Source organism: Myotis lucifugus, unplaced genomic scaffold (genome assembly GCF_000147115.1).
Source record: "Myotis lucifugus unplaced genomic scaffold, Myoluc2.0 scaffold_54, whole genome shotgun sequence".
Classification (NCBI taxonomy): Eukaryota; Metazoa; Chordata; class Mammalia; order Chiroptera; family Vespertilionidae; genus Myotis; species Myotis lucifugus.
In genome coordinates this window covers 6,527,265-6,540,661 of record NW_005871102.1, presented here as the reverse complement: position 1 = coordinate 6,540,661, position 13,397 = coordinate 6,527,265, and the positions used below count along the sequence as shown (strand labels likewise).

At 43.5% G+C, this 13,397-nt stretch overlaps 1 protein-coding gene across 1 annotated transcript in view; it reads left to right on the top strand.

Moving 5' to 3' along the window:
• The window catches only part of RGS8 (regulator of G protein signaling 8), a 91,808-nt gene that overhangs the window by 15,031 nt on the left and 63,380 nt on the right, over positions 1-13,397 (top strand). The window lies entirely within an intron of this gene.

Sequence of the window (13,397 nt, the reverse complement as noted above, 5' to 3'; positions counted from 1 at the left end):
TTTCTGTGAGTATTGAATAATTTCTTACATTTATAGGGTGCTCTGCAATTTTCATCATTTGATTTTCCATTTTCAAGAGGAGAAAGTCAGTTCATCAAATGGAAGAATTAAGATTTGATTAATTTGCCCTGGCTGGTGTGGCTCAGTTGGTTGGAACATTGTCCTGTAAACCAAAAGGTTGCGGGGTTTGATTCCCAGGCAGGGCACCTACCCAGGTGGTAGGGTCAATCTCTAGTCAGGGTGCGTATGGGAGGCAACCAATCAATGTTTCTCTCTCTCTCCCTTCCTCTCTCTAAAATCAATTAAAAATGTATCTTTGGGTGAGGATTAAAATAAAAATTTTTAATTAAAAAAAGAAGACAAAGATTTGATTAACTTGATTCCTAACCTGGTGCTTCCCCCCTGCTCCACGCTGCCTTCCCAAGGTGCCCAGAGCCTCCCCTGACCCTTGGTTCCTCTCTCAAAATCCATCTCAGACAGGATGTTATCTCTTCATTGCCAGGAAGCTGCTTGTTTCATCATCGCCTTCTCACTTTTACAAGGGAAGTTCCCTTGGCCTTCCATGGACTTTCTATTTTTAGTGTCTCTTGGATCACATTCCTGCCAGGGCCCTTCTCCACTTGCAGACTGACTGTGACTAACCATTCAGAACTGTGACATGTTGCACATCCCAGCAATGCTGGAGGAGTGCAGTTCTTGAGAATCTGTCCAAGGGAACTTGAAGGCTCACATCTAGAGATAACATGTGCTGGGCCCCGTCATTCTGTCGGCTCAGTGATAACATTAATGCACTCCGTTAATAGTGCTGATAATGAATTCTTATGATTCCGATGATTATTGTACAAACTCGGAGATAGTTCAAAACCTTACCTCATTTGACTTTAGAAGCAGCCATAGCAACAGCAATTATTCAATGGCTTCATGCAAAGAAGAGAAAATACTGGCTGATGGGAAGCTTGAAAAGCCTAAATAGCATTTAATTAATGCATTCATATGTTAAACAAATATTGATTGGGCTTCTGTCATGTTCATGGCTCTGTTTAAGGCCCGAAGACTCTCAGGTTAAAATGATGATGTTTGCATTCCTTATATTTTTGCACTGTGGCAAGGCACACACACACACACACACACACACACACACACACAGACACCAGGGGTTGCAATCGAATGTGGTACTTACTATAGTAGAGACAAGTGCAAGCATTCTGCCCAGGGGAATGAAAGGACCTCCCCAAGGATCTAAAGCTGGAGCTAGGATTTAGGACAATAATGTAACTAATTCTGTAGTGCTTACTATGTTTCATGAACGATTCTAATATTAACCTATTCTAATATTAACCTATGTACTTTTCCCCAAGCCCTACAAGGTTGGTACAATTATCATCTCCATAGAAACTTGAGTCACAGAGAAGTTAGGTAACCTACCTTGTGTCAACTAGCTGGGGAAAATGTGGAGCTGGGGTTTGAACCCATGAAACTAACCTCTGTACTATGCCATTATGATTTGCTTGGGATTATGAGGGTGAGTGGGGACAGAATGGGGGGTGTGGAGGAACATTCCAAGCTCAGAGAACAGCATTGGCAAAGGCCCAACGATGTGGGAAAATATGACGTGTCTGTGATTTTTTCTTTGAATTTTGGTGGGAGAGCCCCAGAGAGCCATTGATCATACATGCCTCATTTCTCTTTCATCACAGAAGTTTTTCTAGAGAATATTTGGAGAAGAATTTATCAACACCCTTTCTTGAATTGTGAGTGTTTTACATGGCTGCTGTCCGACTAGTCGCCTGCTGAGTTGGTGGCTGAGGGTTACTTTAAATACATCCCCAGTAGAAGAATACACATTTCTTGATTTCTCTTTATTCCTGAAATTGATTTATTCTAATGCTACTTGAGGCCAAAATTCCAAGATCGATTCCCACAGAAGGCAGTTAGTATTTCTGGAAGAAAATTCTTTGGCATAACCACAGAGTGTATATTCCTGACCATGGCTGAAGTTTTTGCCAATGTTGGCTGTTGATCACCAAGTGACAGTGTACTCCCTGTGGTACCTCACCACCACTTCAGGATATGTGACAGGTCCCCGAATGTATGTGCTTCAGAAGCAAGAACTAAGTGTGGCAGTATGTGGCCCAGAAAAGCACTTAAATGGAAGATAACCTGGCCAATTCCATATTCCTTGGGTAATTTCCTGCTCTTCATACACCTGAGGATGGGTCATTTATTTACTCATTCAGCATCTTCCAAGTGTCCACTGTAATAAAAGCCAGTAATGACAGTTGACATCAATAGAGCTTACCCTGTGACAAGCAATGTGCTAAGCACCTTAAAATTATTAGTACATCCAATCCTCACAATAATCCCTGGAAGTAATATTATTATTATCCCCAGATGAGAAAATGGAGGGATTTGGAAACTTGCTCCATATGACATAGCTGAATGAGCTGGCCGATCTGATTTTCATCCCAGACAGTCTTAGTCCAGCACCTGCTGTGCCATGTCACCTCCTTCTGTCAGAGGCACTGTAATAGCATGGTTAGGGGTGCAAACCACAAACGAATCAAGTCAGAGTGAGACAGGACTTTTGTCCACAGAAACATATGTCAGCTGATATGCATTGCTGGGATGCATTCTTGGGGACAACGCCAGCATGATGCTTAATGCCACCCCTTTCACTTCACCCTTCTACCCCAGGAAAGCATGTTAGAATGCACGTGAATGAGAGTGACATTCTTATAGCAGTGACGTTGAACCAGAACTAATTACGAAGGTGATAAATCCTTTGCACATTTTTGTACAAGAAGACAGTGGATATAAATCTCAGGACACAAAGGCATGACTAGCCTTATTGGTAATCCAAGAGTCATTTTAGAAACTGGACATTCTCAATAAACATTATTGGGCGAAATTCAGCAAGATGGGACCTTTATGTGGCACAGATTTTGCTAACATTTGCAAATACCTTCGTGTCCTCAGATTTTAGCCTAAAACTGGCTTCTTTCAAGGTTCATGGACTTATAAGGTCCAAGTGTTATCTAGTGGCCTTGGCAAATGAAATACAAGTTCTCTGTATCTCCCCCCAGAATATACGGTTGTAGCTGGGAGTTAGTTATAAATTTCCTCCTCCCTGGGGTGTAGATGGGGAGACTCAGAGAGCTTTCCTTAGAGCATTCAGCACAGAGAAGGAATAGGAAGATGCATCAGGGTAATATTTCTGGAAGCCCGATAAGCAGACCATGATTAAAATCAGCTTGCAGTTATATTGGCTGAGAAGGTCATGCCAGCTGCTTGTCAGCCCCACAGATGATAGATGTCTTACTGCTATCCCTACTGCTCTCTGGAATTTATCAGCAGAAAAGAAAAATGGGGGGAGATTATAACTCCCAGAGATTCCAAAATTCTTTTTGCAACAGTGAGCCCCGAAGGCTTGGGTGTCAGTTATGAACAAATCTCTGAGCGTTTGTATGGTGGCAGGGAGGAGTGTCAGAACCTTGGAGCTGTAACCAAGAGCAGCAGGAGCACCTGGACCAGAGGTGCAAAGGGGGCAAATGAGGGGGTGAGAAGGCTCCAATGGCAGATCCATTGTTATTCCAACCTGAGAATTTTAGCCAGTTGTTGTTAAGGGAAAACTCATCCTATATAATAAAACCCTAATATGCAAATCGACCCAACAACTGGTCACTATGACACACACTGACCACCAGGGAGCAGATGCTCAACACAGGAGCTGCCCCCTGGTGGTCAGTGCACTCCCACAGGGGGAGCGCTGCTCAGCCCGAAGCTGGGCTCACGGCTGGTGAGCGCAGCGGAGGTGGTGGCAGGAGCCTCTCCTGCCTCCGAGGGAGTGCTAAGGAGCAGCGAGCTGGCAGGTGGTAAGGAGCAAGGGGTCCCGGACTGCGAGAGGGCACAGGCCGGGCTGAGGGACCCCCCCCCCCCCACAAGTGCATGAATGTTGTGCACTGGGCCTCTAGTAGTTCATATTAGGGAAGCACAGTTCAATGGCAGTCACTCATTGTGGAGAAATAAATGGTTATTCCTGGCCCTGGAAAATCCTACGTGGGTTCAGGAGTGAGGTGAGGAGTTCTGGTGTCGTGGAACTGGTGATGGGCTCTGGGGGTGGGATTCAGGGGTAGCTGGCTATGGAGGCAGGAAAGATGGATTTGAATTCATCATCTTGGGTCCTGATGCTAATTTCCTTTCTCTTTCTCCCAGTAAGGTAGCTAAGAATAAAAATGGTGGAACCTGCTGTTTTATTTTTTATTCAAGAAACTGATTAATGAGGGCTGCTGGGTTTAATCAATGGTTGTCTCTTTTAGCTTAGAAAACACTATTTTGGGGAGTGGAAAAATATTGGCAATCTCTCACCTTGTGGAGAGCTGCATTATTTTGCAGGTGGTTAAAGGAACAGACTTTGGCATTGACAAAGCCTGGGTTAGGATGCGTGTTCCTCCACCTGGGTTTAGATACTTAATAGCTGTGACCTTGAATGGTGGCTTCACTTCCCCTGAGCCTTAGTCCCCACACCCAGGATGTGGTGATAATTATAGTACTTGCCTCTTAAATTTATTGTGAAAATTGAGAAAGAGCCCTGTATATTGGATAAATGTTAACTCTCTCTGTTATCAACCTATCTTTTCTCTTTTTGTCTTTTCAGAAGTAAGCAGAGGCTGTATTTGTTTATGGGTACCAGGGTGCTAAGCCCCTGCTCCTTGTTACATTTCCTGCTGTTTTCTGAACCTACTCATCATTGTTGAGTCTGGAGCATTTTCTTCATCCTTGTCATTTCTGTTCATCCCTCTTTCTTGCCTTAGGAAGTAAAACATGAACTGATAACAAAGGGAAATTTGCTTTAATTTCCTGAAGAGGAGCTGTGGAATAAAAATTTGAATACTTATTTGTTGAGCTCGGTCAGTTTGAGGCCCCCTCCTGTAGTTTGTGCAGAGGTGCCATCTCTGATGTAAGGCGAGGTAATCTAAGACAGAGAGATATTCTAGATGCCCAAAGTCTGCTTTGTGCCCATGGACCAGGTGCACTAACCCCCAGCTACTGCGTTTGATTGTGTGAGAATGTCATTCAAGCGTTGCACCATCTTTACCTCTTGTAGCCTGTCTCTCTGTATCTGGGAAACAGTGAAAAATCAGCTAGGGTTCAATCCAGGAAGCAGAAACTACTCCAGCTATTTTAAGTAGAAAAGGAATTAACATAGGAGATTGGGTGCTTCCAAAATTGGTGGAAGAGTTAGGAGGAGTGGGCTCTAGGCTGGGCCTCCAGAATGAATCCCAGAGCTTTGTAAGAACTCACCCACGAGGGAAATGATGACCTCTGCCCCCCTTAGGAAGAGCAGAGGCTGGGACCATTGACTTTCCCGACACAGTGGCATAGATCTAGAGGTCAGAGAGACAGCATTAAGAGTGGACACTGCTACTTCTCTCCAAATTGTCTAGACCGTGGAATGTGGAGTCTGGTGATCTCCATTGCCCAGCCACCTCTCAACATCCATGAAGATGGAGACTGGACACTGAAATCACTAATATCTCTGCTGGCAGAAAACCCCCCAAGCAGCAGGAAGACAGCTCCCACCCCACCTCCACCTCCAAACCTCTTGTGAGGACATCTAATTGGTGGGACTTAGTCATATCCAGTCTCCTAACTAGAACCGGGGGGAGGTAGTGTTTTGCTTCCAGCCTCTGAAGCATTGAGGGCACCTGGAAATAGGTGAGAGGAGACTCGGAGCCACTATCAACGGGCTCCTGCACGCTGCCCTAGCTAGTCCCATTGTATGCCCATATTACGGTCTCCAATTCAACAACATGTACTCGGCAGAATCAAACCAGGACCCTGAGGGACAGAGGGATGTTAAACATGGTGGGCAGTTCTATGGGACGCTCCCACAAGGAGTGAGCATCAGGTCTGGAGGGAGTGTGCGATGGGAGACTCAGACCTTCTGTTTCCTCAGTGGGTCTCTGTTCCTTGTGTCTCACGTTATGAGAATCTTGCCTCCCTTAGCCTGTACACTCTGAGTGAGTAGAGCAATTAAAGAGCGATATCGCTGTCATGATCTGGCCCCAGACTAAGGCCTAAGCCTTGATGTTTATAAGATAACATGATACAAAAAACTTGTCATGATTTTTTGCCTTCCTGGTTGATAGACCACCCGTCGCCAACCGGTGGCCCGAGGACCACTGGTGGTCCGTGAGGTCCGAAAGGTTGGTGACCGCTGGTTTAGACCCCTCTCCCTCACCCTATCCTCATAAGACATGGTTTCATTGCACTTCACTGAGAATTCAGTGAGAAGCAAATAAAATAGAAGCCATGTGAAAGCGTCATATACTGTAAAGTCCTATGTAATATCAGGTGTTAATATCATACATAGTGCCTTACATGTAGTGAGTACTTTTAGTATTTTGTCAAATTAATTTTATCATTGTCTCTCCCTCTCTTTTTCTTTCTCTCTCTTTCCTTATGTATATGAAAAATAAAATTTAGTAGGGACTATTGTAAAATCTTCTACATAACTTGTGAAAATTCATTTGCAGATGGATAATGAGCATTGTGTTCTCTCTGGTGTGTGAGAAAGAGAATATTTAAAAAATCACCAGTGTTTGTGGTAGGCCTCATTCAATAAAGGACAATAAGAAATCACAGGTCATTCACAGAAGAGAGTCCCAAGTAGATAATTACCTGGAACTTATGCCAAACACGTATTCTACATATTTATGTTTTTTATATATTGTAGATTTATATATTATATAATGTTTTTCTGAACCATTGACGTGTTTCAGATCATGCTTCTTTGTCCTAAAATACTTCAGTATATATTTTCTTTTTCTTTTGCCTTTTAATTATATCATTTTATTCATCTCAGTATATATTTTCTAAGGAGAATATTCACTCAGGATATTTAACAATGACATGCTGTTATCTAGTTACAGATCTTACATTTTTTTCAATTGTTCCCGTAATGTTTTTTTATAGCAATGCTTTCTGTCTGGTCCAGGATCCAATTCAGAATCAGGCATCTGGAATAATTTTCTGGCCTTCCTTTGATTTTCATGACATGGACAGCTGGGAAGAATTTAGGCCAGTTATTTTTTTTAGAAGGGGTTTTGTCCTCTGTTCCATTATGATTAGAGTCAGATTATGCAATTTTGGCAGGAATATTAAATAAGTGGTTAATGTTTTCTTGAGTTAAATTGAAAACACAATCTGACATAGATTCACTAAGTGGTAGTTTGAAAATCATTGAGTCGGAAGTCAGCCTGATGTGGAAGCCATAGTTCTGCCATTAACCATGAGATATTGAGTTAGAATAATAAAAATGATGATAGTAATAATAATGACTATTTGGCTGTTACACTCATTATCTCATGTAACCCTTCAACAATTTTAGAAGGTAAAAATGGTTTTTACGTTATGGATGAGGAAATTTACCCTTGAGGAGATCAAGTTCCTTGCTCAAGGTCACACACGTAGGGAGGGACCGAGCCAGGGGTCAAAACCAGGCCCTGAAGCTTGTGCTCTTAAACCCACATATTGGAGCAATGAAAAAATGCTCCACATCAGATGTCATCAGGGAAATGCAAATTAGAGCAATGAAATTCTTACTAAAATGGCCAAAATCCAGAAGACCGACATCACCAAATGCTGGTGAGGATGTGGAGCAACAGGAACCCCATTCATTGGGGGTGGGAATGCAAAATGGTACAGCCACTTTGGAAAACAGTTTGGTGATTTCTTACAAAATTAAATACTCTCTTGCCATATGATCCAGCAATCTTGCTTCTTGGTATTTATCCCAAGGAGTTGAAAACTTATGTCCACACTAAAACCTGCACATGGATGTTTATAGCAGTTTTATTCATAATTGCCCAAACTTGGAAGCAACCAAGATGTCCTTCAGTATGGTACATCCAGACAATGGAATATTACTCAGCACTAAAAATAAATGAACTCTAAAGCCACGAAAAGACATGGAGGAAACTTAAATGCATATTACTAAGTGAAAGAAGTCAATCTGAAAAGGTTACACACTGTATGATTCCTACTACATGACATTCTAGAAAAGATAAAAACTATGGCGATAGTGAAAAGGTCAGGGGTCATCAGGGGTTGGAGGTGGGGGAGGAGAGGTGAATAGGCTGAACAGAGAGACATTTTAGGGCAGTGAAAATACCCTGTATGATAACCATACAATAAATATATGTCATTATACATTTGTCCAAACCCATAGAACATACACCACCAAAGGTGAACCCTAATGGATCTCTATGGTTGATAGTTTAGAACCCCCCTCCCCCTACCCTCATGGGTAATAATGGTGTGTCAATGTAGGTTCGTAGATTGTAATAAATGTACCACTCTGGTCTGGGATGTTGATAATGGGGGAGGCAATATAATGTGGGGGCTGAGGGCATATGGGGAATCTCTATACCTTTCTCTCAAGCTGTGAACCTTAAACTGCTCTGAAAAAACCAAGTCAGTAAAAAAACGTAAGCCAAGCCACTGGGATTCTCAATGGTATTTAAATGAAGCAACTTGGAAAGAATTTGTTGGTTGTTAGAGGAGGAAGCAGATGGGCAGCCTGTAGATGAGTCATGTTAACGGCGACTTTTCTATAAAAAGGCACTTGAGCTTCTGCTGCTGTAGTGTCTAGACCCCCTCAAATTCAATGCCACAGTCCCACCCATTTCTCCAGGAGGCCCAGGCCTCCTATGGCTCCATCTCCTGGGTTTCCTTGAAGCCCCTTAGAAGCCCTGTAACCATCCCAGTTTACTTGAGCAAGCTTGAATGCGTTTCTGTTGTTTGTTACCATAACAACCAATACAGTAATACACATCCATATATTTGAAAGCACCTATGCATCGCCTTGAGATATTCCTTCCCTAAGTGAAATTTCCCCATTCTATCAGTTAATCCTCATGCCATGTGTTTGCTCTCTCGGTCCTTTCTCTCTGGACCATACAGGTGTAGCCTTCAGAAATGGACTAATATTGAAGGCTGCACTTGAAAGCTACTTTTATGGAGCCATTTGAATAGAAAAGAATGGGACCACCAGCCTCAAATTTCTTCCTGAACCCCTGGCAAAACTCTTCTTCAGAGCCTTAAAATTGTTTTTTTTTTAAAAATAGGTCCTTCCAGGGGTTATGATATAACTGGGATAATAATGACCAACCTCCGAGAGCAAGGCATTGTGCCAGGGAGGGGCAGTAGGTCCCTTGAAAGGCAGTGAAAATCAGGGGTGGGAGGGGGGCCAGTGGGGAGTTTTTTCTAAGCCTGTCCCACCTTGAAGGCATTTCTAAGGAGAAACCCTGGTGGAAAACTGTGTCTCCCAAAACTCTGAGAAAGGAAAGGTGTGCCAACTGGCAGATGACCAGTTTGCAGCAGAGAGAAACTGTGGTCTGTTCCCCCTTGTGGTTGTCGTGTTTAGGTCAGTACTAACTTTAGCCTTGCAGTCCTCGAATGGGGACAGTCCACTAGTGGATTAAATCCTCCTTAAATGACTGAGAAACTTTTAGCCAGCGATCAGAAGAAAGGAAAGGAAATTATTTCATCTATTCTTTGCCTGATCGTGATGACTTCTGGGGAAGCCATTCTCCAGTGTTTTGCAATGTAAGAACACTTTCTATTCATATAGCATTGATCTCCCAGGAGATCAGAGTCCTCCACAAGCATTTTATCAGCTACCGTCGCCTGGTGTACCTGGGAGGAGGGAGGAAGCAAGCTTGTTTTCCTCCTGGTGATCATTCTTTTCGCTAAGACCTCAGGCCCTCTGAAGGAGGCGGTGGGGGAGAGCAAACCAGAAGACTTTGTCACTGTATAGATAGGCTCACAGTTTTGCCCCTCTACTGGCTTCATGCGGGGTATCCAGCACTTTATCATTTATTTACCCCATTTCAACCTGGGGTAAATATCCTTGCTTTTGGTTGGGGAAACTGAGGCACAGAGAAGCCATGCAGGAGCCCGAGTTTTCAGGTCAGGCCATTGGCAAGTCTGAAGCATGTGTCAACAAATATTCAGCTACCAACATGTCTCTCCAAGCCTCTTTCTGCTACAGCAGGCAGTGGACGGTTCCGGAGCTGAGGTGGCCTGGGATACTCTTGATCTGAGGAAGTTTGTCCTGAAATAAGTTTGAGGTTAAGAGGGAGGTAGCACTTAAGCTGGAAGGCAAGACCCCAAGGTGGTTGGCTGGCCTTCAGACACACTCTCCTCGGACCCACATCCAGTGAAATTCTCATCAGATCAGGCTGCCTCTCTGGGGCTTGAACACTTCAAAGAGGATCTGAGCGGTGTCCCAATGGTGCTGGGGCATGAATAGCTATTCCAGAAGAACGTTGCCTCAGTGATGGGAAGACTGAATCAGCACCGCATTGAACTTGCAGTAATCTGGTTCTTAGGTAATGGAGTGATGGTCAATGAACATGATTACATTTTCACCCAGTGAAGGAGTCCTTAGTAAAAATGATAAATAGCTTCCAGGTGTCTTGCCACAAGATTTAAACAACAGAGTCACTGGAGCGTGATAGAAGAACAAGTGACAGCATAGAATCTCGTCATGATTCAGTGGCCACCAACTTGGATTGTCCCCAGTTCTAGCTTTAGCATCTTTCTTTAGTCACTTGCTGCACAGTCAGTTCCCCTTCTGCAGATGCACAATAGGAGGAAAGAGGGGGAAGGAGACAAAGCTGCCAAGGTCCCATGTGATCAAACATCCCCAGGAAGGGCAGTCTGCTCATGCCAGGAAAGAGGAACCACCTGCTGATGATATTCCAGGCCAGGCCCTTGAATCACTGACCATCCCAGAAAATGCCTGATTGATGTGCTGACTCCTATGGTTGCCAAGGATGCAAGGTAATCCCTCAAGAATGTCCAATCAGGTGGCTCAGCCCGGACCCTCCTGTCTTGTCTCGGTGTGACATTAGGCGAGTTGGATCTCTCTGGGTCTTACTTTTCTCATCTGTGGGGTTAATGACCTAGAGTGGTTGGGCAAGAATTAGAGAAGATAAGCTCAGACTTAAAAGCATGGATTAGGTAGTGAGCTTCTTCATCTATTTTATAAGCATAAAGGCATTCTGTGCTTTTGTGTTGAATGATAAAACTAAGAACTCTACATTTATTGAATGATAGTGGATTTGGAGGGGGGGGGTGGTGGTGGTGGCTATCAGTCCATAGTTAGAGAAATTCTCAAACAGAGGAGTTTGGTGAAAGAACAGGATACCCCAAGGGAAAAGTCTTACCTGGTGTGACTGAATTAAAAAAAATTTTTTTTAAATTTATATATTAAAAAAAATATATATATATATAAACCTTCTGAAGCAATCTGCCTTAGATATAAGAAATAGTTTGCTGTTGTGCTTAAGTGTCTTCCTATTGATTATAAAGAAAGAAAAACCATGTGTAAAAGGAGGGATCTGAAACTTGTGTTGATGTCAAAAGGGTGGTGCCCTAGCTGGTTTGGCTCAGTGGATAGAGCATTGACCTGTGGACTGAAGGGTCCCAAGTTTGATTCCAGTCAAGGGCACATGCCTGAGTTGCGGGCTCAAGGGGGTGTGCAGGAGGCAGCCGATCAATGATTCTCTCTCATCATTGATGTCTCTACTCTCTCTCCCTCTCCCTTCCTCTCTGAAATCAATAAAAATATATTTTAAAAAAGGGAGTCGTGTTACAGTGAAAATGCCAGGGAAGGGTGTTGTCTGCACAGAGCCTGAAAATATAAAATTTGGGAAGTGTCGCTATGTCTTCACTGTCGTCCAGGGAAGAGGGCAGGCCACTCTAGCTGACTGGTCTTTAGATAGAGCAGAAAGGGGGGAATTTGTTAGCCTCTCATAGCTTGAGAGAAAGCACCCTTAAACATATCCACGCCCTTTGTTGTAATTCTACATTCACCAATCAAATGTCTGACCTGTAATTTGTCTATTAGTCACTAATGAGCACCTACTATGTGCCTGACCCTGTTTACTACACTTCTTATATATTACCATCCATGACGCCTTACAACAACCTTTTGAGGTAGGTATCCATCTACAGATAAAGGAATAGACTAAGGGTGGTTAAGTCATTTCCTCAAAGTCATTCATCAGAAATGGTGGGGCTGTGGTTTAAATGTTGCTTGGACTAACTTTCAACGCCTTCTTTCTCTCCTGCGTGCTGCTGTCTATTGGGAAGGAGCTGCTTGTTTCACGCTTGGGCCAGCGATGTCTCCCAGGTTGGAAATTAAGGAGTAACCGCAGTTGGTGGGACTCAAGCCTCCAAACGGGTCCTCTTCTGGGTGGACTTGTGATTGTGCTTGAATGTATAGGATGCAAACAGATTAGACCTTGAACTGCAATGTTCTTGTTAAGATAGTGTCTCTGACAAGAATAGGCTGTCTGTTCTTCTTATCTCATAGCACTGATTAACCACAGGAAGGACTTGTGAAAACACAGAGCTTCTCTGAGTGGCATCTTTAAATGGCAAGCACACTGAAATTTACTTTTTTCTCCTTGGGAAAGCTCCAAATTAAATGGATACAAGAAGCTTGGTATTATTGCTTTTGTTCTCACAGCTGCTGCAATAGCTCTGGCCCTCTCCATTCAGTTCATGACAACTTCAGTCAAAATTACTTGTGTCTAAAGATAGGACACACAGGTCAGAGCTCCTGAATGGATATTGCCCTTTGTTTAAATGGGATCTGATCATTTTAGCTCAAGGCAGTCCTTGACCCACAAAGGAAAGTGAAAAGCCCACAGCAGTCACTAAACATGGATGGATTTATCTGTATACTCTCAATAATTCATACACATTGTGTTTGCATTTAAGAGGCTATGTTAGCAATTAACAGGAGGTCTGGATAGCCTCCTTTTCATTGGGCAGGTTCACAATTACACGCCCATATTTCAGATTTGTTCAGAGAGACGGCAGTGAATTGCTGTGATGGTGGGTGATCAGAAAGGTGGTAGTGGGGGGTGGGGTGGTGGCAGTAGTGTGCGTGAGCTGCACCGAGAGGGTTTGACAGTGGCAATGGTTGCACAACTCTATGAATACACAGACCAATTTAGTAAGATGGCCTGCAGGTGGCTTAGCTCAGGGAAGAATTTTTAGAGAGGAGCTTGCTTCAGTTATCTGCGGGCCTTACTTGTCCTGGCCAGGAAAAAGTAGGCTTCCCTTTTGTACCCTGGGGGTTAGAAGTGTACTAAAAGGACATAGATGAAGGAGACAGTCATGTGGAGAAAAAATCTTTAAAATGGGTTACTTGGGGAGTTTACCATAAAGAACAACACTCTAACATTAAAGTTGTTTGGAATGGCAGAGGCAGCTTTGGGTAATGTTGTGCTGCAGATCACTGGGATGCATTCATGCCAGGGAAGCTTCGCCAGGGATCCCAGCCTCGGGCAGGAGCTTATACCCAATAGTGCAATTCC